Here is a 22,959-nt window from a genome sequence, read left to right as displayed (position 1 = left end):
TTTTCGAAGAGGTCTTGGAGATGAATAATTCCGCTATCTTCCCATGTTTTTAGATAGAGCGGTGTTTCTAAAGTCAGGGTTGTGCCAGATTGGAGACAGCATACTAGTTTTTAATTGAACATTTGTAATGTCCAGGGCTTTCCACCATATCTTTGCTTCCTCCATATATATATATATATATATATATATATATATATATATATATATATATATATATATATATATACATATATACATATTCAATTATTATTGTTTATATTTCATTTTTTATTTTTTAAATTTTGTTAACATACATATATACATACACATAGAATACATATACAAACACACACACACACACACATTTTACCTTTTAAGTAGTGCTACCTTAACTACACCATGAGTGGAGAATTATCCTTTCAATATTAACTCATAAATCACCTGTGTTTTTTTTGTTTTTTTTTTTAATATGTTTTATTTTATTTTTCTTAGTAGAGCCAGGGGGTGATGTTAGAATCCCTAAATAGTTGGCCATCAATGTAAAGCTTGTCTACGACCAGTTTGAAATTATAGCCTCTCTGTCAGTTTTCTTTGAAGATATGATATAAGGTTTTTCGGCGTTCATTTATTTCTCGAGGGAATTGATCATTCATGCCGAATTGCGTACCTTTAAGTTCCCTACCTTTACTTTTAACCTGGATTTTCTGTTGAAAGTGTTCAAATTTAGCAATGATAGGGCGTGGGTGGTTACCTCTGCGTGGACCGAGACGATGGACACGGTGAAAGGTGATGTTTTTCACGGTTTCTGCTGGGATTTTAAGCGCGGACGACATGAAGTTTTTCAGCAGAGCCTCTGGGTCATCGTTGGGGGTTTCTGGAATACCTGAGAATATTACGTTGTCTCGCATACTGCGAGATTGGATATCCAGGACTGTCTCTTTAAGAAGCTTGTTTTCATTTTTCAGCTCTTTTACCTCCGTGGTCACCGCAGATAAAGCCAAATGGATGTCTTGATTGACTTTCTGTAAGTCCTGAATTTGTTGGTATGCAAATTCCAGGCTGGTTTTCATTTCCTGAAAATCTTGGTGCAGCAAGTCGACCACACCCAGCCTCTTATTGATGGATTTTAGGACCTCGGTGTGGGATTCTACCTCCAGATCTGACGTGTCGGTTGATGTTGATTCGTTTTTTCGGCGTTTAGCGGACTTACCTGATGTGCTCGCGGCTTTCGGTCCGGATTCCATTACGTACTCGGCGTAATATCGGTCGATGAAGTCTTCGAGGTCCTCCACTCTGGCTGGTGAGAGGGCGTGTGGTCGGCTCTCGTTTGTGGCGTGGATTTAACGGTAAGAAGTGTTAATATGTGCAAATAAACAAAGTTGGTATGCTAGTCAAGGCAGCGAGCCGCCATGTTGAATTTTCACAGACTGTCACGTGACTCTCAGAACATCTCGCGTGACTTACCGTACCTCCAAGTAACGCTGTTACTTGTAATCCATTACTCCCCAAGCCTGTGTGTGTGTGTGTGTGTGTGTGCGTGTGTGCGTGTGTGCGTGCGTGCGTGCGTGCATGCGTGTGTGAGAGACAGAGAGAGACAGAGAGAGAGAGAGAGAGAGAGAGAGAGAGAGAGACAGAGTGAGAGAGAGAGAGAGAGAGAGAGAGAGAGACAGAGCATTTAGGGGCCCCATCCATGAAGTCAGCAAAATGAAGGTACATAAATAAATACATGTGATAAACACATGTATTTATTTATCTGAATAATATTCACTGTTATGCAGTATGTTTACTATTATTTGGGCCATAGTATATAGTCATCTTAAAGATGTAAATTCTTGTTTTAATCATAAATAAAAATGGCCAAAAATAGTGGAAAAAGTTGTGAAATGGGATTTTAAAAACCACAGAAATTGGTTAAAAGTTGCAAATTAGAATGGACAAAAACGGACAGAAAAAGTGTTTTCAAAGTGTCAATATTGGAACAATTAGTTTAAACTTTCATATAATGGGCATGACAAATGGTGTATGTGGTTAAATTGGCAAAAATAATCATGAAATATGATGAAAATGGATAAAAGTGACAATAATTGGTCAACATATGTGACATTAGATGCAAAAGTGGTGGAAAGGAGTTGTAAGTGTCTTGAAAGTGGAAAAATGTGTATTAAAATAAACTAAAAATGCATTAAAGTTCAGGATTGAAGCCACAGATGCTGCAGAGTGAGAAAACACACACACACAGTTTACACACAAACGCCCCAGGGACGCGTTCACACTGATTCTGTTTCACAAAGTCACATGTGTTGGAAAAAGTCACACAAACACCACTTCTACTACACATTATTTGTGGAAACATTTGTTCCTTTAAAGATGTTTATTATGAAGATGAAGCGATCATCTGTAGTTTAAAGATGTGTAGCTCTGTGGGCCTGTACTACAAAGCTGGATACGTATATCCTGGATTTATCTCCGTTAGCGGGTTTCACCTAACCAAACATTCTCTGTCAGAGAGCAGCTGCACTATGAACTGAGATATCAACTCACTCTCTTAACCCAGGTGATTTCAGCCTGGCTACGTGCACGCTCCTGTGACAGGGGTGAGAAAGGACCCCCACACTTTGTGTATAGCAGCACAACTGCTGTATGTTCCTGCTGAGGCTGTCAGCGTCACCACAGTGTATAATGAAAGTGTATAATGAATGAATGAATGATCTGATTGGTCCGTGGATACAGAAAGTGTCTGACACACACAGCCTCAATCAGCTGACTAGGCATTTTACAAATATTATCATTCAAAAGTATTAATATTGTTTATTTTTAGTGAGTCACACATAAACCTTTTAGTTTCTGGGCAAAGATTTCTCCATAGAGACTAGAAACAAATGTAGAGACTTTATCTTGTGTTATTGGAGAGTTTTCTGATGTTTTAGAGACATAAAAGCATGTATCACTCACTGCTGTGAGGACAGTAAGAGGCTCAGAGCCACAGCTGATCCTCACACACAAGCAGCTGATCAGAGCAGACACACTCCACACTGCAGATGAAATGTGTCTGTTCTCTGTCTCCACCTTAGATAATGTTTCTCTTAGTTTTACAAGCTATTTATCTCGTTTGTTATCACTCTCTCTCTGACTCAGGGCAGACTGTGCACAGACTGAAAGCAGATCAAGTGAAGTCCACCACACACACAGAGTCAGAGGAACCTCTGTGACTCTGTTCCTCATGAACATGTTTGTGCCTTTATTCTGTTGCTTCTCCACCTCAGTCTTCATTTTTCCTCTTGATTTGACAAAAGTCACGTTAGAGATTTCTGCTGGAATATAAAGCCATGAGACTTTCTCTACTCTCAGATCAAGAACACACATTGACTTTTGACGAGCAGCTCAAGCAGCCAATAGTAATGCTTAAAACAGCTCATTGGATGGCCCCATTGGTAGAAAGACCTCTGATTGGCTGACATCCATTCTGTATTGATCAACTTCATTTTCAGAGCCTGGAGAAGGAGAAGAGATTCACTGTCTACTCAGAACACTTTGGATTACAATATGCTCAAAGATGATTATGGATTTTTGACCAAATAACATTAAAAAAAAAAAAAAAAAACATACTGCAGCTTTAAGCTAAGGGATGAGTACTGCTGAATTTTCACCTGCCAACTTTCTGGGTGTTTAGAACCGTAATCGTTTTAACTCACACATTTTTGCAGCTTCATAGGCCAGTTAGCTCAGCTGGTCAGAGCGTGGTGCTAATAACACCAAGGTCATGGGTTCAAACCCCATACTGACCAGATATTAATCAAGGACCATAAACCTGCTTTCATGTGTTGTAAATGTTAGTGTATGAGTCAGAAAGGACAAGGTATGAATATGTATACAATAAACACAGATAAAGAATATCTAAACTGTTAATCATTCCCAAACCTGGAAGAAAATTCACAAATAGCCAAAAATCTAGAATGACTGTCAGTAAAGAAGCTTCTTTTTGACATCTTAATAAATCAGCAAGTAGGACAAATACCAATTTATTGATGAATAATCCCAGAACAATTTAGGTTAAATACTAATAATACTTACTTTGTATGTGTATGCCTTGTGTATTCAGGTGTCCAACCATCATTTTGTATCCACAGTTGTGATGGAGCTGCAGAATGTAGGTTATACTTTCATCCAAATCATTGTCTTACAATGTAGTGAATAAATCATGGACTCTGTTTATCCAAAACAATGAGAAAGGTCACAATAGACATGAAATGAAAACTGTCTGTGAAATGATCTAACCATTGTATGTAATAAAAACTCATAGACTAATAATAATGTAGCCTATTTTTAATGATCAAACATGTACATATATTAGCACACTATAGCTACAACTGTGCTTGTTTTGACAAAGTAAGTTTTACTGAACTCTAAATTAAAACTACTGCTAACCTGGACAGATGCTAGAGATAACAAGGACAAAACAATACTAGATGACTTTATACATTAGCTGATATTAAGGACAAGGGCTGATGTGCTGTTAAAACAGACCAGATTGTTTTAATGTAGCCTAATTGTTGTGTAGTCTACATGACATTAGAACCTGAACATATGCCATATAATATGACCAGTCTATAGCTTCATAATATAAGTATTGAAATGGAATAGCAATGCAACGTTAGCCTAGCCTACTATTAATACACATTAACATGAGTAATATTTACACACAAATATAGTTCTACTGTTGCTACTTTCAAACAAGCAAGAGTTACAAAACAGATGTTGACAGAAGTAGGTTAAAATGACCTTATCTCATAATGTACCATCCTCACACTAATTGTTCTCTCACTCACACTGAACATCTCTGTGATGTCCAGAGCAGTGTTCTCTGAATGGAGGTGAGCCTCAATCATATGGGGGTAAAAAGTAGGAGGGGCATCTGAAGGTTGTTTCTTCAGTCTCTGAGAAGATGCACAACTGGTGGGAAATTTCTTCCAGACCATCAAACACTGCTGGGTCAACTTCTAAATCCATATCAGAGTTTAGCTGAGCTAAGCTGTTAATAAAACTATCCAGATAAAAGTGAAGGTCGTCATTTGGTGAATTGTTTTCAACTTCATCAGCTAAAGCTCGTAAGTCATTCACTAAAACTCTGAAATCAGCCATCTTCACTTCTTCATCTAAGCCACGCCCATCTGCTGCAACAGGAAGTGGATCTGATTGGATCGCTCAGTTGACCAATCCTGAATGAGACTGAGGTTAGTCCCTCCTACCTCATTAGCATACGGACACAGAAATGTGGAATTAAATAAATGTAGAAATAAATAAATGTTGAAATAAATAAATGTTGAAAAAAATTAAAGTAGAAATAAATTAAAGTAGAAATAAATACATGAATAAATAAATAAATGTATAAATCAATTTAAGACATTTATTTGTTTATATCAGATTTATTTACCAGTTTTTATTAATTTATTCATGCATTTAATCATCTCTTTATTTATATATTCATTACTTTAATTATTTATTCCAATATTTATTAATACATTTATTTATTTATACGTTAGGCAGGTTTGGTCCTCCATACTCCCTGAGCACCAGTCAAACAAAGTTATGTTTATAGAAATACACAAAAAGAGGATTTAAAAGACATTCATAATTTAAAACTACAATAATCAATGAAAATAAAATATGTTTAAAGTGCTGATGAAGAAAATAGAGTACAAGTATTCTACAAGTCAGTTTAAATCTAAACAACTTAAGGTAATATTGCATATTACGGTACATGTAACATAATGGAATGATGTCTTTCTGTCTATCAATTATCACCATGGTACATCACAGGTAAATAAGTCATGGAGCTTCCTCACCCATTCCCTCAGACAGGCCTTAAGTCCTGATGCACAGGAGAACATTCTACCACAACAACTCCCACTCTGAGCCACCATCAGACGTCCATCACACCACAGCACCATGTAGCCCACAGCTAACCTCCAGCTAACGGTAGCCACACAGAGATAACATCTCCACACTTTCACTGCTGACACCAGACGTAGAGCTCAGGACCAGCCAAACCAGCGACACATCTGGATAATCAACTGATCAATAATAAATAAAATAATGTAACTTTATTGATCACCATAGTGAAATTCTTCTCTGTATTTTGACCCATTATTCCAGAGGGTTAGCAGTGGGCTGCTAACTACAGACACCCAGGGAGCAGTTAGATAGTAGTTTATGAATATTCATAAAAACAGGCTAAAGACGGTTATTATCTGTGTACCCTTCGTTCTGTGGTTATTACGTTTTAAAACTAAATCATAATAACAAATAAACAGTGGTTATTTTGTTTTACTGATTTAAAACCAAAACATAAATACAGAAAAACCAAATAAATCTTGTTCTGTTTGTGAGATATTTGGATATTTACAGTAAATTAGAGGGAGAACTGAAGTCCACTGGTGCAGTGGTTTTCCTCCACAGGTCCTGGACCAGGTCTCCTCACACAATAGGACTGTTTAGGATTTATTTCAGCAGTTTTCTGCTCCTGTTTTCATTCAGTCTGTGGATGTTTTAGCTCGTATAAAGCTGCTCACGTTTAAAGTTCATTGTTTTATGGTGTAGGTGATCTTAACAGTGTTACAGTCCAAATAGTATCCAGATAATCTGGTGACTGACTATTTACTGTGAGGCTGGTGTGAGGAACAATGGATGTTAGAACTTCTACCATTTCACACTTTTGCTAAAACATTTACATCTATTTTGAGGACAGTAAATATATTTATTTTACATGTTATAATACCACTAGCCACTAACACAATGACAACACTAGCCTCTTTGCTGCTCTAGGACAGATTATCTTTTGGCCCCCCTTATATGGTGTTTTTTATATCAAGCAATTGATATTTACATTTTTGTTATATTATTATTATCAGAATAATTTCTAACACTTACATAATGGTCTATACTATACCCACAAAGATACTTTACATAATTAGAAAACATGAGTAAAATGACTTTTTTTTATATTTGATTTTAATTTTGATAAAAGTGTTTCACATACACATATAAAAGAACACAAACAAGTAAATAAAAGCCAATTTAAATATCTTAGTAACAGGTTCAAAATACAAATTATTAATAACATTAGATTAAAGCATTGCACAAAAGCAAGATACAGATTAAAGATAGATAGATATTGATGGGTTGGCTCATCAAAAATTATTTTTTAATTTAAATACTTATGACTAAAATGTTTTACTATTGATATTCACATTATGTGAAAAGATACAAAACTTCCAGATTAAACATAACAATACTATTTTTTTTCACTATGTCTGTACATGCTGTCAAAGGTCAACACTACAGTAAGTGCAATATTTTATAGACAGCAACACATGTTTTGTTATTGTAATTAAATAAATGAATTTATTTTATTGCATAATTGTGACCATCAACCACCAACAATATATACATATATATATATATATATACACACACACTGAACAACAATATAAACACTTTTTTCATGAGCTGAACTCAAAGATCTAAAACATTTTCTATAAACATTAAAGATCTGTTTCTCTCAGATATTGTTACAAATGTGTGTAAATGTGTGTTAGTGAGCAGAGATAGCCCCTCCCACCTCACAGGTGTGTCATATCAACATGCTGATTAGACAGCATGATTATTGCACAGGTGTGCCTCAGGGTGGCCTCAGGGTGGCCACAATAAAAAGACAAAAAACAACAACAATTTTACACCTTAGCAGCCCACTGCTCCTCTGTGGTGGTTAAATCAGGGTTTTTCAACACTGGGGTCGTGACCCCATGTGGGGTTGCCTGGAAATAAAATGGAGTCGCCTGAAATGTCTAGTGATAATAAATTAAAATATGTTTTTAAAAAAACTGATGAACATTATGTTTTTCAATTTGATTACATTGAATTTATTTTTTCATAAAAACAAAAAAAAATCTGTACATCTATTTTAAAATTAAAATAAGTTATAAAATAAATAAAAAAATATTATTAATAATAATAATAATAATAATAATAATAATAATAATAATAATAATAATAATAATTTCATTCCTTGGCAGCCCACTGCTCCTCCGGAATGGGATAAATCAGGGTTTTTCAATGCTGGGGTCGTCACCCTGTGTAGGTTCGCCTGGAAATAAAATGGAGTCACCTGAAATGTCTGGTGATAATAAAATAAAATTAAAAATTGGATGTCTTATATTCTAAACTGTTTAAAAACTGTTTTTAAATAAAAATACATATTTTAAAAATAAATTAATTATATTTTTTAATTATAAAATGAAATTTTAAAATAATTAAATAATATATTTTTAAAAATATAATTGATTAATTTATTTTTTATCTATTTTGCACAATTTTTTTTCTTTCAAATAAAAACGTCTAACACATGATGTCAGTATTCTCTACTTTCACTTTGTGCACTGATACTGGCTATTCTGTATTTGTAAAACAAACATGATCAAAACACTCATTTTAGAAAAATAAGTCTCCATAAATGTGTGATATAAAATGTGAACCAGTCACTGATCTGTCAGTTTATTGATGTGACTTTATTTAATGACTGTAATTGGTTAATCATGACCTTGTAACTTTTACAACTTAAACTACCTCTTTTTTTCACTTTAGAATGACATTGCAGAATTTGATCCATAGAGATGCTCTGGCCCCTTCAACGGCCTGCAGCCTATGAAGGTGAAGGTTCTAAAGGTAAAAGAGGAGGTCAGGGTGATGTCATGGATAAAGGATAGTGGCTTCCTTTGTTTACATTAAAATGTTCCTGAAAGTTAAGTTTGATTAAAGAATCTTCTATTCAAAAAAGTCTGTCTTTACTTGGATCACAAACACTCATTGCTATGTTATCTGCGCAGCTGAACAGGTAGTAGCAGCACCAAGATTAAGGTAAATGTAGGTGAAATGAATATTATCGATATCTGTAAAAGAGAGATTTAATGAATGCAGAGTAGTCAACTGTTTTTAGAGACAATATTACATACGTACACACTAAGCATGTGGAGATTAATCGATACGAATCGGTATCTAGATATAAACATGTGCGATGCAAGTGTATGGATTCATTCAGTGACATCGGTACAATCTACGGGTGAAATCGAGATGCATCGGTCACTGCGTGCCTGCATCGGTAAAATCCATGGTTGCATCCACTTTCTCATCCATCCATCCATCCATCCATCTATTTTCTGATCCGCTTGTTCCTGTTTTCAGGGTCGCAGGCCAGTTTTTTATGATGTATTTCATTCTATCCAGTTTTTCTGAGGCACATTGAATGCATCATCAATGCTTCGAGTTTTGTTTTGAACACAGACTGAATCCAGGAAGCATGTTGGTACTGCTACAAAGTTACAACAACACGTAAATCAGACGTAGGAAGATGGTAAACTAGACCAGAATCATGTGGTTTGTAAAGAATTCTTTGCTGCTAAATCTGACACAAACTCAGAGGCTCACTATTATCGATATGGCGTTGCTGCTCTACCCCCCACCCATGTGTGTAGTTTGCGAGGGGGCAGGGAGGGCATTGGTCAAAAGTTTGCATTACAGTTTTCCCAATTTAATTAAAAGAATACAATTCTTAATATGATGTACATAATACACAAATACGTTAAGTGCCATAAAACACAGTGACAGTACTTTATACATATATAATAATGTTTGATTTAAATTGAGTTGATTTATATTGATCATGTAAATGGCAACTGAAGATACAGATGTGGAAACCAAACATTTCCTCTCTGACTTTGTCAGACTCATCAATGACTGATTATTTGGTCAAATTTACACTAGTTTTTGATGAAGTAATCAGACATAATAATGCAGTTACAGCAGAATTAAAGAAATGATGAAAAGCGGAGGAAGCAGACACAGAGAAGGACAACTCAAAGGTCCCAGGTCAGGACCAAACCCCACCAACCACCGACCCAGGAGACGTGCTAACACAGAACCATGAGTTAGCATCATGTGATGAAGACTCCACAGAGAAACAGGTGTGAGCCTGTTCAACCAATTTTGTAAATGTTTGTATATTCTCTTGATTTTCTGTTTAACACTATTTTTGCTATTATTCCTACTATTACTATCTTTGATACTGTTATTGTTGTCAGTTTTCTTTTGTTTTGCTTTAACCCTGATCCTGCTGGGTTTTTGTACATAATTACTGAACCAATTGTGGAAAACTCTTGATTACAAATTTTTGGCACTCAATTAACAGAGTTTTGAAAAAAAAAAAAAATTCAATATTCTCTCTAATTTTTTGTATTTATATTTTATATTGACCCTGTTTTTTCTTTAAATGCTGCTAGAAAAGACGGACACAAATACACACACAGACGCACCAGTGTATTTTAAGTTTAACACATGAAGACATCTGTTAAAGTAACAGTACCTCTATACACTAACAGTTGTAGTTAAGATGTGTAAATAGTTTAGAGGATTTGTTTTGCATTGTTTGCCCAAGTAAATGACTGTATGTGTACCTGTTTATTTTTAATTTATCATTAAGCGTTACATTTAGGATACAACAATAAAACCTTTATTTGTCCCACAAAGAGTAAATTTACAGTGTTTCAGCAGCAGTAGATAAATAAACAGGGTAATAAACAATAGGAGATATTTACACACACATGGTCCTGTACACAGTACAGTGAGAAAGAGGGAAGATAATGGTGCATGAAGGGATATTACACAATAAAATATATGAAAAAATGTAATTCTTATCAATATAGTGAATTATTTTCCTTTTTTAAAAAGCTGCATTTATTACACTTTGATTGACATAATTCAATAAATATTACTGGTTTTTATTTTCAAAAAGTACTTACATAAGTATCTTCTGTTATTATTTTATTTGTATTTTTTTCTGCCCTTTTGAAATGTCCAGTTTGCAAACAAGAGCAAATAAAGATATTTGATGGTAGACTACATTAACTGTCACTTTTAATCTTAAAGTACATATTAATACAAGAGCACATCTTAAACAAATACATAACAATTATAATGTAGTTGATAATGTAAATTAAAAACACATTTTCCTGATATGTTACAGTGAGAAAAACACAGTTGGAGGATGTGGGAACCTCTCACTTACACAGGTACAATAATCTTATTATTATCCTGCTGTGTGAGTGTGTGACCCAGGCTTTGTGTTGGCAGCAGGTTGTGGGTTTAAGTCCAGCTCACAGCAAGGAGCACGTCTGGTGACTCAGTTAAAATACACCAGAAATATCTATATAGAGGTACAGGTGACACTGTCTATGATATTTCACTATTGCTTTTTGCATCTTTTCCTTTGTGTGAGGGAGTGTAAAAATTGTCCCCTGCCTTTGAGCAGCTAGCGCTCTACCATTTGAGCTAATTCCCCTCTCACTGAGAGGATTGGGAGTTGATGAAGTAGGTGAGTGTAGCTGCTCAACAGAACAAGAGTATTTAGTTACTTTGAAGGAGTAAACCAGGAACGCTGGTCAACACAGTGAAACTGTTCTTCCTGATGGACAAGCTTTTCCTACATGTTGGTGGATTCTGAAGAGAATTCTTCTTCTTCTAATCGTCAAATCATCTTCTTACAGAACATTCTAAGAACTGTTTATAATCTATTAGAAAAACCTTTTTACTGTGTTTTTCTTTCTAAAAGATGTTTGTGTTCTTTGTGGTTATCATGACCTCTGACCTTTGTGATAATCTAAGACTAAAATCACTCTCTCTCTTCCTGTAAATGCATTTTAATTCTAAAACTTACAGTTGAATGAACTATTCCTCCTGTACAAAGTAAACACAAAAAATAAGCAATAATACAATAAATAATATTACAATAAACTAAAGCTTCCCTTCAGAAAAAAACCATTACATATATTATTGCATACACATACTTTTTGTGTTCTAAAGGGAGTGGGTGGAAGTAGAACTTATTAGTCCCACCCCTTTTCCTACATTACAGTAACAAATAATCAATTTTTAGCATCCTGTTATCAGACCATTGCTACTGTTAATGAATGTATAGTAATATAATATTGATAGTAATATTGTCTCATTTTTATGATTTTGATTAAATACATACGTTTTAAATTGCCTGATAATTGTGATGATCAAAGGAAGAAAATCACAGAGTAAATAAACAATGAGCACTGGAATCAATGTGTCACATTTATTTATTTTAAAACACTGAACATTAAACAGTCTAACATGCCAACAGGCAGCAGCAACATAAATCAAACATTAAACTATGGACACAATACAAAATACAACTAAACATTATTCAACAATAACAACTTCCTGAACTGTTGGTGTCCATTTTCCAGCTGACAGCAGGTTTATGTTGGAATCCTGTGCAGCCTGATCTCTGGGTTCTTCAGTCCAACACTGGAACCAGAAGGTGTCGTCACCATCCGTGTGTCGCTGGGATCTGAAGATGATTCCTGCTCCATGTCTCCATCCACACAGAGATGTGTGGATGGAGACAAACATCTTCTCATGAACTTGTTGGTGGTGATTAAGGTGAGATTTGCTCTTATAGGTTTTTCCACATGTGTCACATTTATGAGGTCTTTCTGATGAGTGGCTGGTTTGGTGACGTTTTAACTGTTGATATGTTGTAAAAACTTTGTCACACTGGTCACAGGGACACACTTCATGTCCAGTGTGAGATCTCAGGTGTTCAGTGAGCGTTTGTTTGTGTTTATATATTTTCCCACAGTGGTCACAGTGATACAACTCTGCTCTGGAGTGAGTCTGCATGTGCAGCGTTAAATGTGATCTTTGTGTAAAAGCCTTTCCACACTGTTCACATCTGTGAGCTTTGATTCCACGATGAATGAGGAGATGTTGACTGAGGTGTCCAGATTGACTAAAAGTCTTTCCACATTCATCACACATGTGAGGTTTCTCTCCATTGTGAACAAGCTGATGTTGTTTCAGGTGCTGTTTCTGAGCAAAAGCTTTTCCACACTCGTCACAGATGAAGTGTTTTTCTCCAGAATGGATTCTTTGATGTACAGTGAGGTTTGATTTCTTGGTAAAGGCCTTCCCACACTGGTCACATGTATGTTTAGCTTTAACTCCAGCTTGGCTCTGCTGTTGAACTCTTTGCTCTGAAGTTTTTCTCTTATATTTGTTTCTTTGTTGTGGCTGAGCTTCATGGTCCTGAGAGCGTTGAGGTTTCACTTTGTTCTGGCTTCCAGAGTCCTGTAGAACAGTTAGAGATTAAACACAGAGAAGGAACCAAACAAACATTTGTTTCTAAATGTGTTCCTAGAAAGAACAGTGGCTGTTAAAGATGGATCAGACATAGCATTAGGCTTCAGTAGGAGATCAACATCAATAGAACATCCACATGGACGTCAGGAACCAAAGTTTACCAGCAGAACATTGACCAAAGCATCACTGCCTCCACAGCTCAGTGGCAGGATGGACATTAGTACTTGTCTCTTATCAAATGAAGATTATTTACATTTTATTAAATAATGAGGAGAAAATATGAGGAGAAGCTAGACTTCAATCCACTAATTTCTCACCATATTTGCTGTCACGGCTGAGTGGTTCCACAATCCTCCATTCACCTGTAACATCAGCATAGAATCAGCTCCACCTGAAGGATAGAAGAGACAGAATGAACGTGAAGGATCTAGAAATATTCATTCATCCTTTGCAGTGTTATCACTTTGAAATTGACTAAAATGATCAGTTTGTTCAGAGATCACATGATGTGGAGGAAAATATTTAGATTTTGTGGCTGAAGAATTTAAATTCCCATTGATTTGTAAATGAAGGTCTTCAGAGGAAACAGTTTGACTTTGAGGTTTGACTTTGTTCTTACAGGATTAATGAACAACTTGTAATGAGCTCATGATTGGCTAATTATGGTCCTATAATATCTGTGTTAATAGAATCATAGACAGAATGACAGAATCTACCAATAAAAATAAAATCCACTGTTAAATGCAGAAAGTGACATAATGTGAATGAAACGCTGTCATCGTGAGGTAAAGGGAAATGTTAAAGGGGACCGTTCATTTGGTGCACCCCAGCACCCCTCCTGGTCCTGAGCTAAACAACATGTTGAAGCGTCCACCTGAAACACGTCTAAACTACCAAAATACTGAGCAGACCAGTTCCCACGTAACGTTTATGTGTCTGTGAAGCTACGGCCATTTCTGGTGAAGAGCTGCAGTTGTTCTGTTGTTGTGGACGAGACCAACGATGACAGGGATTGTAGAGTCTGAAACATCATAGGTTCATGATAACTTGATAGCTTCTAATACTGTACAATATTCTGCCCTCTAGTGGTGAAATAACTGATGCATTTGTTTTTGTTTAATCATTATAGTCTGGAATGATGTCATCAGGATCATTTAAATTAGTTTAATTTAAATGAAGTTGATCAAACTTAATCAATAAACCTGATCAGATTCAGTAAACTATTGATCCTTGAGGGGAAATATGTTGATATTAATGCTGCTCTCATACGTCTTTATATGACATATATAATAAAAAAATGTTTTTTGTTTAAATGTATTTGTAATATATTTCTAAATGAATGAAATTTAAAAAAAAAAAAAAAAAAAAATCATTTGTGTGAATACAACAGAAAACCAAATATCCCTGAACTTATTGATTAAAGTCAGGTCATGTTCTCCACCACAGATCCTGGATCAGTACCAGTAGTGGGCGGTTAAGGAAGAATTGTTGGTAGAATCGTGCACTTTGGGTTAAAAGCATGAAACTTGGCACATAGATGTCATGAACACTACTGATTATTTTAGGATGTGGATCCACCTCAGCAACCTCCCCTAGTGGTCGTTATGGCCATTTTTCTCAAAATGGCCGTTAATTTATTGAAATACATATTGAAATCCGTAGCCGAGCTCATGCTGCTTCATAAACACGTGTCTGTTTACATGTCAATCATGGGAGAGAGCTTCCTGGAGGCGTGGCTTCTCCAGCTCAGTGCCAAGTCAAATTTGTCATCAAAGTGGGAACGCGTCATCAAAATGTAGCGAGGTGTTTGGGCTCACCCTGTAGTAAGAAAGGAGCAAATCACCCTCTAACTAACGATTGAGGGAATTAATTAAAAACTATATTTAGGACATGTGTATGAAGCCCTAATAACACTTTATCATGTTTAAAGAACAGAAAAGTTAATTTAGCCTAACATGTGCCCTTTAAATAAACATTGTTTTGTCACACTGGCTCAGCACCTAAATTTGGGTTACACACACACACACACACACACACACACACACACACACACACACACACACACACACACACACACACACACACACACACACAAATTATCCAATTCAGACTAAATGTTCAATGTTAAAATGAACATATTTAAATATATATATATATATATATAATATTGAACTTATTTTTCAAGGACAAATGTTTTTAATAAATAAAACCAGAGTAAACATATTTTCTAATGATAATCTGTACTTCATTAATAAAATCTAGTGATTCCTTCAATGACTACAGTGTTCTTTCATCCTAGCAGATTAAAATGAATCCTCATATTATGTCTGTAAATTGTGTCTTACCTGTAGCAGCCATTCCTCACTCAGGTCTTTACTATTTAACCTTTCAAACTTCACAAAAATGTTTGTTTTACTTTTTGATCCAAAGACACTCAGAGATATTTTACTACTGAACCACTTGTCGTGAGAAGCAACTGAAGATTTAGTTATGTTTGAGTCTCTTTCATCTTGCTGCCACGGCAACCGTTCACTTTCAAGTAATGTCAACAAACTGTTTCCTATGTTGTACATGTATACGTACAGTGTGAACAAATTTAGTTAATGTACTGACATTTTACTTGAGTATTATTTTTAGGGGATAATTTTACATTTCCACTGATGTCCTTATTACTCAGTACTTTTATTTATTCAATCAGCTTAGTTTTTTTTTTTTTTTTTTTTTACTGGCCACGTTTACATTTGAGCTTTAATTCCTCTTTAATTCAGAATAAAAGTTAAATCATCTTTAAACTCACCTTGTAAACATTTAATTCCTAATGCAAACTGAATTCCAAATTAAACTTAAATCTGAATTAGGTGGCTGGTTTATTCCAATTTCATTTCTGAATTAAATAATTCCTCTATCTTGTAAACACTTAATTCTGCTTTAATTTAATCCACTTAAACACTGTAATTAACTAGTATTTTCAATATGTACTTTATATGAGTATTATTTTGGGGGATAAGGTTTGGTTGGAGGAGATGATGACACTACCTTTTCTGGGTTCATATCATTTGGAACATGATTAATAACTATAGTTTGTCAGATTAATGCATTAGGTATTATCATTGTTGTACATAGACGGATCACAATTACATACATTAGGAACAAAAGTTTAAAGATCATTTTATTTGCTATCACAGTTTTTTTTAATACTTGTGGTACTTTTACTTTAACAGATTTAAGGATTCTAAACTGTCCAAAGTTTCTGTAGCCCAGTAAAAAAAAAAGCTTGGGTGTTAATAAATGTTAGAAGATGTTCACTGATTAAGGAGGTTATTTGTTTTATTAATCTCTGAACATTTGAAAACATGTGTATTTTTCTGTTACTTGAAAAGGAATGTTTATTTTTGTATGTAAACTAAACCAATTGTATAAGGCGAAGAATATGTTTTGTTTGGTTTGAAGAGTATATGTGTAGTGACCAAAAGTGACCAGAGGAGGTGCTGTGGAGGAAATGAAGAGCCACGGAAGGTGTAGAGAGAAGAAGAGCAATGGAGAAAGAAGAGAAAGAAAAGGAGACAGAGCAGATAAAGTTGAGAGAGAAAAGAAAAAAGGAAGTCCATGTTCAGAGTTCATGTTTTAGAGGACCAGACACACAGAAGAGGACGTGAGATTGTCAACCCGACACAGTCTACTGAGCGGACTCTGTGTGAGAGTTGTACGTCAGACCCACGGATGAACATTAGCCTGTTAGCATTTAGCTTAGCTTGTCCAGCAGAGTGATTCAGTGCTACGGCGTCAATCAGCCATCCACCTGTCCTGCTCGGGAAACGAGAGGAGAAACTAGGCTGGTGTGGTGTGAAGTGGACTGCTGCTGTCGGAGAGAGGATTTTCACCGTTGGAGGAGCTAACACCACGTGGAGAGTTTGGACCTTGAATGCACCACGGAGATCCGCCATTTTCCATCAGTGTGGAAGTGAGGGGAGGAGAACACCCTGAAATACAGGCCTGAACTTGTTTTATTTTTATATGCTGGCTTTTTCAGGGTTTATTTTGTTTTATTTTATTACAGTGGGTCCACATTTTGTGAGTGTTTTATTTTTACCGTACCTAAATCTTTGATTGTCTAAACAGTGATTTTTTTATGTTTGGTTAATTCAAAAAGAAAATAATAACTTTGATATAAAGCATTATTAATCCCTACTTTTGGTATTTATTATATGTGGTGAAATATTTAATGGGCATGTGTTTTTCCTGTTTCTATTTTATCTTAATAAATCTGCGGTTGGGATAGGCTAATTAAAAATTCAATACTATTTATTAAAGAGTCCCAGAGCCTTGCTCAAAGAATTAGAGGGAGCAAGAGCGCTACATTTCCATTGTTCTTTTGTCTTATACTCCATGTAAAGAGGTCTTTTATTAGTCTATTTTCTTTTTAAAGTGGTGCCATTTTTGTGGCTTTAGACTTCAGTTACATTTATGTATAAAATATCTTCCCTACATTATAAACAAATAAAAATATAACTATTTTTTTTTATATTTTCTGTTTCCACTTGATCCAGAATAATAATAATCTTTCTCAGCAAGAATTGTTGATTGATTTGTCACATGACTGCTACAGGGTTTGAGTTTATTTTATTTAGTTTCACATCTACCTGTAGCTCTTTGTTTTTTAGACTGATGACAACTTGTTTGTAGTTTTTTTTCAGTAAGTTTCACTTTTACAGTTACAGTTGTGGACCTTTGTAAGTGAATACCCTAGTTACATTACAACAACCAAATGAAACTGTATCAACTAAGTGAATTCATAAAAATGGCCTGTGTAAAGGCTTTTTCAAATGAAAAAACTGTTGAGCAAAAAATAAACACAGAAAATCTGCTCACGGGGACTCGAACTCGCAACCCTGGGCATGAAAATCCAAAATATTCCATAGGACAGTGGTTTCCAAACTTTTCACAGTTGAAAACACCTTCAGACTGTGAACCTAAAGCCATGCACCCCCTACTCCTCCACACTTAAAAAACATCATAATGTAATGTCATATACAGTTTAGCCCTACAAGGGAATTTTTCACTGAATTTGACCTGTTGAGGAATAATATATAATGGAAAAAAATAACAATAATTTGTTAGCACATAAGAAAACATCTTATTCAGAATTATCACTTGTTTGATTTATCTAATCATTTAGCCTACTGGCATTTTTAGTAATAAATCTATTTCCTCTTTGTTTTAGAAAAATAAGTCGACCAAACATTTGTTATGTATATTTGTTGTTATGTTGCTGCTGTTTTTTTATCCTGCAATACGAGCCAATGCAACCACATTTTGTTATCTGTACTGTAAAGTTTAAGTTTGAATGACAATAAAGAAAGTCTAAGTCTTGATTGAACATATTGCAGTAATACAACATATTGATCAGCCTGAAACTGTGAAATACAACTCACTACAACTTAAATAAGATGGATGAGGTTGAGAGGATGAACAGAACTCTGCAATGTTTGGCTGAATTTGAGAAAGTCTGAGTTTTTAATCGTTCTCCACATAAAGTCAACAGTAGGAATAAAAAGATGAACTCACAATATTGAAGGAAAAGAAACATTTTGACTTTACAAAATAGTTGAATTATTTAGCTCAAAATAAGCATTAAAGTTTAAAATAAAACCTTTATTGTAAATACATAAAAACATTAACATGAAACTAAACAAGTGATATTAAAGATTGTTAAACAAAACTTAACATTTCTGATTTTTACTCTAGAGAAAATAAAAACAGGAAATACTGTTTGTTGGCTAAACTCCTTAATCTAGGTTTCAAACTGGGATTAAAAAGATGAAATGTAAGATTAACAAAATTCTATTTTGTTTGCAGATATAAAAGCATGCTGTTCTTGGGAGATAACATTAGCTTTTGCTGATATCAGAAAATGTCCATCACTTAATTTTCTACATTAAAAGACAGAGATGGTGGTCAGAAATATGAAATACAATCATTTTTTATTTTTATTTACAAGTTGGTCAGTATGTGACTGTCCATGGACACCAGCACGAGGCACAAGACGGGTTCTACTTCCAGGTTCCATCGTGGGAGAGTCACCAGATGGGTTCTACTGCCATCTGTGTAAATCATAGCTTTCAGATATTACGTTAGAATAAGGGGTCGTACGTCTTTCATCCACTTTGTTGAAGTGGTGAAACACTTACCCTGAGCTTGGTTCTGTTACTGTAAATGTCTGCACTGACACAAGCACTATTACCTCATCATTTCATTAAGCATTTTATTTATGTTTTCTTTGATGTTTATGCATAATCAATGTAATCTGTTCATTAGACAGTTTGTTTTAAATGCATAAATACAAACTAAGTTTTTGACATTCCACCTAGAATGTTTTATAGACTTTATATAACATACTGTCAGCATTTCTTGCTTTCAGAGATTCCTAAAGATAGGAATAGTTTTCTTACTAGAAAATGTTTTATTGGATGCTCTGACACATTGGATGTATTGACACAAACACTTACCTCATTGAATTGTTTTATTTATCCAGGTTAGCCACACCATGTCTTGTTCTCATGCACATTATTTTGAAATGGTGTTCTCTAATAATAATAATAATAAAAAAGAACCTAGTTTGATCTTTATACACATTTTTGTACTTTTTTATTGCATGGGAGAGAACTTTTACTCTGAGTACATTTTAAATGATCAACTTTTTACTTTTACTTGATTAGTAACTTTACTTTGACTTAAGTAAAATGTCATCAAAGTAACAGTACTTCTACTTAAGTAGACTTTTTCTGTTCTCTTTCCACCCCTGGTTGCTATAGATACGATCAACAGACTGATGAAAATAACCGTGATGGGTACAGAGTCAGAGCGTGCAGCAGGAGTCGCCATAAGATGGATGTTCCTGTCAGATTTCCAAGTATCTTGATCATTTAAAAAAAAATTCACAAAAGCTCTTTTCACTAATTTTTCCTCCTGTTTCTTTTTTTTCTGTTTTCCATGAATCTCTCATCACTCGTCTGTCAGCCTGATTATTTACAGTAAGTACGTTACTCACTACTACACGGGTCACTATAAGTGAAACACTGAGGTATAAAGAGTGCTGATATATTTACTAAAGTAGAAGAAGTTAATGTTACTTGATTTAAATTGTACTCAAGTACAATGTTTATTTTTGGTAATAAATCTTGGTACGGGTCCCTTGCATACATAAACATCTCATGTAGAAACTTAAAAAGGAAGAGACCAAATCTACCACAATTACAACTTTATTTATTTTCCACAAAGGCATCTGTATAAAAGCTTGTAAGAATGTACAATTATTAATAAAATAAAACAACATTAATTAATTCAAATCAAAATCAATAAATTCTCAGGTTATATAGTATTAGATACATTTATGAAATCTAAACTGAGAAAAATAACCTCCATTCAATGCTGTTTTGGTGCCGTACATTACGTTTAATCTGATTGATCTGCTTTGATGTGATGCATTACATTTAATCTGATTGATCGGCTATGATGTGATGCATTACATTTAATCTGATTGATCGGCTATGATGTGATGCATTACATTTAATCTGATTGATCTGCTATGATGTGATGTATTACATTTAATCTGATTGATCAGCTATGATGTGATGCATTACATTTAATCTGATTGATCGGCTATGATGTGATGCATTACGTTTAATCTGATTGATCAGCTATGATGTGATGCATTACATTTAATCTGATTGATCGGCTTTGATGTGATGCATTACATTTAATCTGATTGATCGGCTATGATGTGATGCATTACGTTTAATCTGATTGATCGGCTATGATGTGATGCATTACATTTAATCTGATTGATCAGCTATGATGTGATGCATTACATTTAATCTGAATTAATGAGTCATCGTTTTAACTTTTTAAATTAATAATTTGTTTATGTCCCTTGTCTTTTATGCCTGTGTTTTAATACTAGGCATGCAACAGTAATATTCTCTACAGGGTTGGGCTCAATTATAATTGTATTTGCATAATTGATAAGTATGCATTATTGATAATTAATTACAATTATGACATAATCGTAAATGCTAAATTCTGTGGCCGTTGTGATCTTAATTGAATTGTAAATGAGTTCTAATAATTGACTTAGAACTCTAACATGGTTCCCCAGTTTTATGTCAATTACAATTACTATGTCTAATACATATGTAGTTCATTAAAATATATTTTGTGTGTGTGTGTGTGTGTGTGTGTGTGTGTGTGTGTGTGTGGGTGCGTGGGTGCGTGCGTGCGTGCGTACGGATTTGCACTTTAATCTTAGTAAAGTCCCCACAGCAAGTAAGGAAACAGCTCCACCAAGATCCCCCCAACATACAAGCCCCCACCCCTCCCCTATGTAACACACTAGGGGCTCAGGAACTGACTACAAATAAAGGTAAACAGAAATAGGTCCGCCTGTTGAACCAAAGTGTGTGAATAATTGACAGACAAAATAATTTTGGGTAAGTGTATATATTTAAGATATTTGGAGTCAGTATATATTTTATATATATTATTTAGTTGCTATTAATAATTAGATATAGACAATAAACAACAATAACAAAAATACAATCACAAAACACAAAGGAAATCATTTCTTATTTCAGAATTCAACAGTCATAGTTAGTTTCCTTTAGTGTGTCTCAGTTCAGTTTGTTTGCTTTCACAGAGTTGACATGTGAAGGGTTCCACAAAGTTCTTTCGCGTCGGAAAAAAAAAGAAAAGCAAACAAACAAAAAATCCCCAGGGTTTAATCCAGATATAAGGTCCGTGTGTCCGAGGAAACAAAAAGATCAGATATTCCTACTGCGATGCAGCGGTGGTTGGGTGGTGGCTCGCCATCTAGTGGTTGAGAGTGGTAGGTGATCCAGAACTAACAAAAAAAAACCTGACCTATAAAACAAGGCCAACAACATTTAGTCAAAAAGCTAATAAAATTAGCACCTTTTAAAGAAGAAAATAAATTAACCTTAGCACCCTTAGATATAATTGATCATTGTTAAATAAATGAACAGTTATAAATACTTGAAATAAATCACAGCAGAAAAATCCATATCAATGGTAATCAATTTGAAGCTTCATTATATACATTCACAGTTAAATATAAAGTGCACTTTTAAATCAAAATCATTAGCTGTAACGCTAAGTCATATCATAAACATACATGTCTTCAACTTATTCTTTAAATAATTCATTGTTGTTGTACAACACATATCTAATTCATTCAATTCATTCAAAAGGTCAAAGCCTTTTCAAAACCACGTCATAGTTAGGTCTGCAGTGTATCAGTTTCTGAATTAAAAATAAATAAATATATTTATTGATATGTGCACAACCCCGTAGGATGTAGTTTTGCCCAAACATCCATCCATACATTTTCAGACCCACTTATTCCTGTTTGTCAGGGTCGCGGGGGTCTGCCGGTGCTAATCCCGGCTCTCATTGGGCGCTGGGTGGGGGGTACACCCTGGACAGGGCACCAGTCCATCGTAGGGTTTACAATACTGTAAATCTATGGTTGTCAGACATTTTTTCAATTACAAAATTTACTTCTAAAATGTCATTATATTTATTTGTTTCTACAGAAAATCTTTATCATTTCAACATTTCATTACTGTAAAAATAAAGTTTTGTCCAGTCTCACAATTAACTGTTATTTGATGTATTTAATACAGTAAAATGAAATTTTGGGATTTATGCTCCTTTACTGTTGGAATTTGACAGTCTATATTTTACTGA

The 22,959-nt window shown here is 34.6% G+C and overlaps 1 long non-coding RNA gene and 1 other non-coding gene across 2 annotated transcripts; both read left to right on the top strand.

Moving 5' to 3' along the window:
• Positions 1–3,690: 3,690 nt before the first annotated feature.
• trnai-aau (transfer RNA isoleucine (anticodon AAU)) lies at positions 3,691–3,764 on the top strand. The gene has a single exon. It is a non-coding gene; the product is annotated as a tRNA-Ile (tRNA).
• Positions 3,765–16,520: 12,756 nt separating this feature from the next.
• On the top strand, positions 16,521–21,549 carry LOC114459513 (uncharacterized). The gene is made up of 3 exons (XR_003673382.1): positions 16,521–17,158; positions 20,010–20,228; positions 21,503–21,549. It is a non-coding gene; the product is annotated as an uncharacterized LOC114459513 (long non-coding RNA).
• Positions 21,550–22,959: the final 1,410 nt, after the last annotated feature.

This window comes from Gouania willdenowi, unplaced genomic scaffold (genome assembly GCF_900634775.1).
Source record: "Gouania willdenowi unplaced genomic scaffold, fGouWil2.1 scaffold_31_arrow_ctg1, whole genome shotgun sequence".
NCBI lineage: Eukaryota > Metazoa > Chordata > Actinopteri > Blenniiformes > Gobiesocidae > Gouania > Gouania willdenowi.
This window is presented reverse-complemented; position numbering and strand designations above follow the sequence as displayed.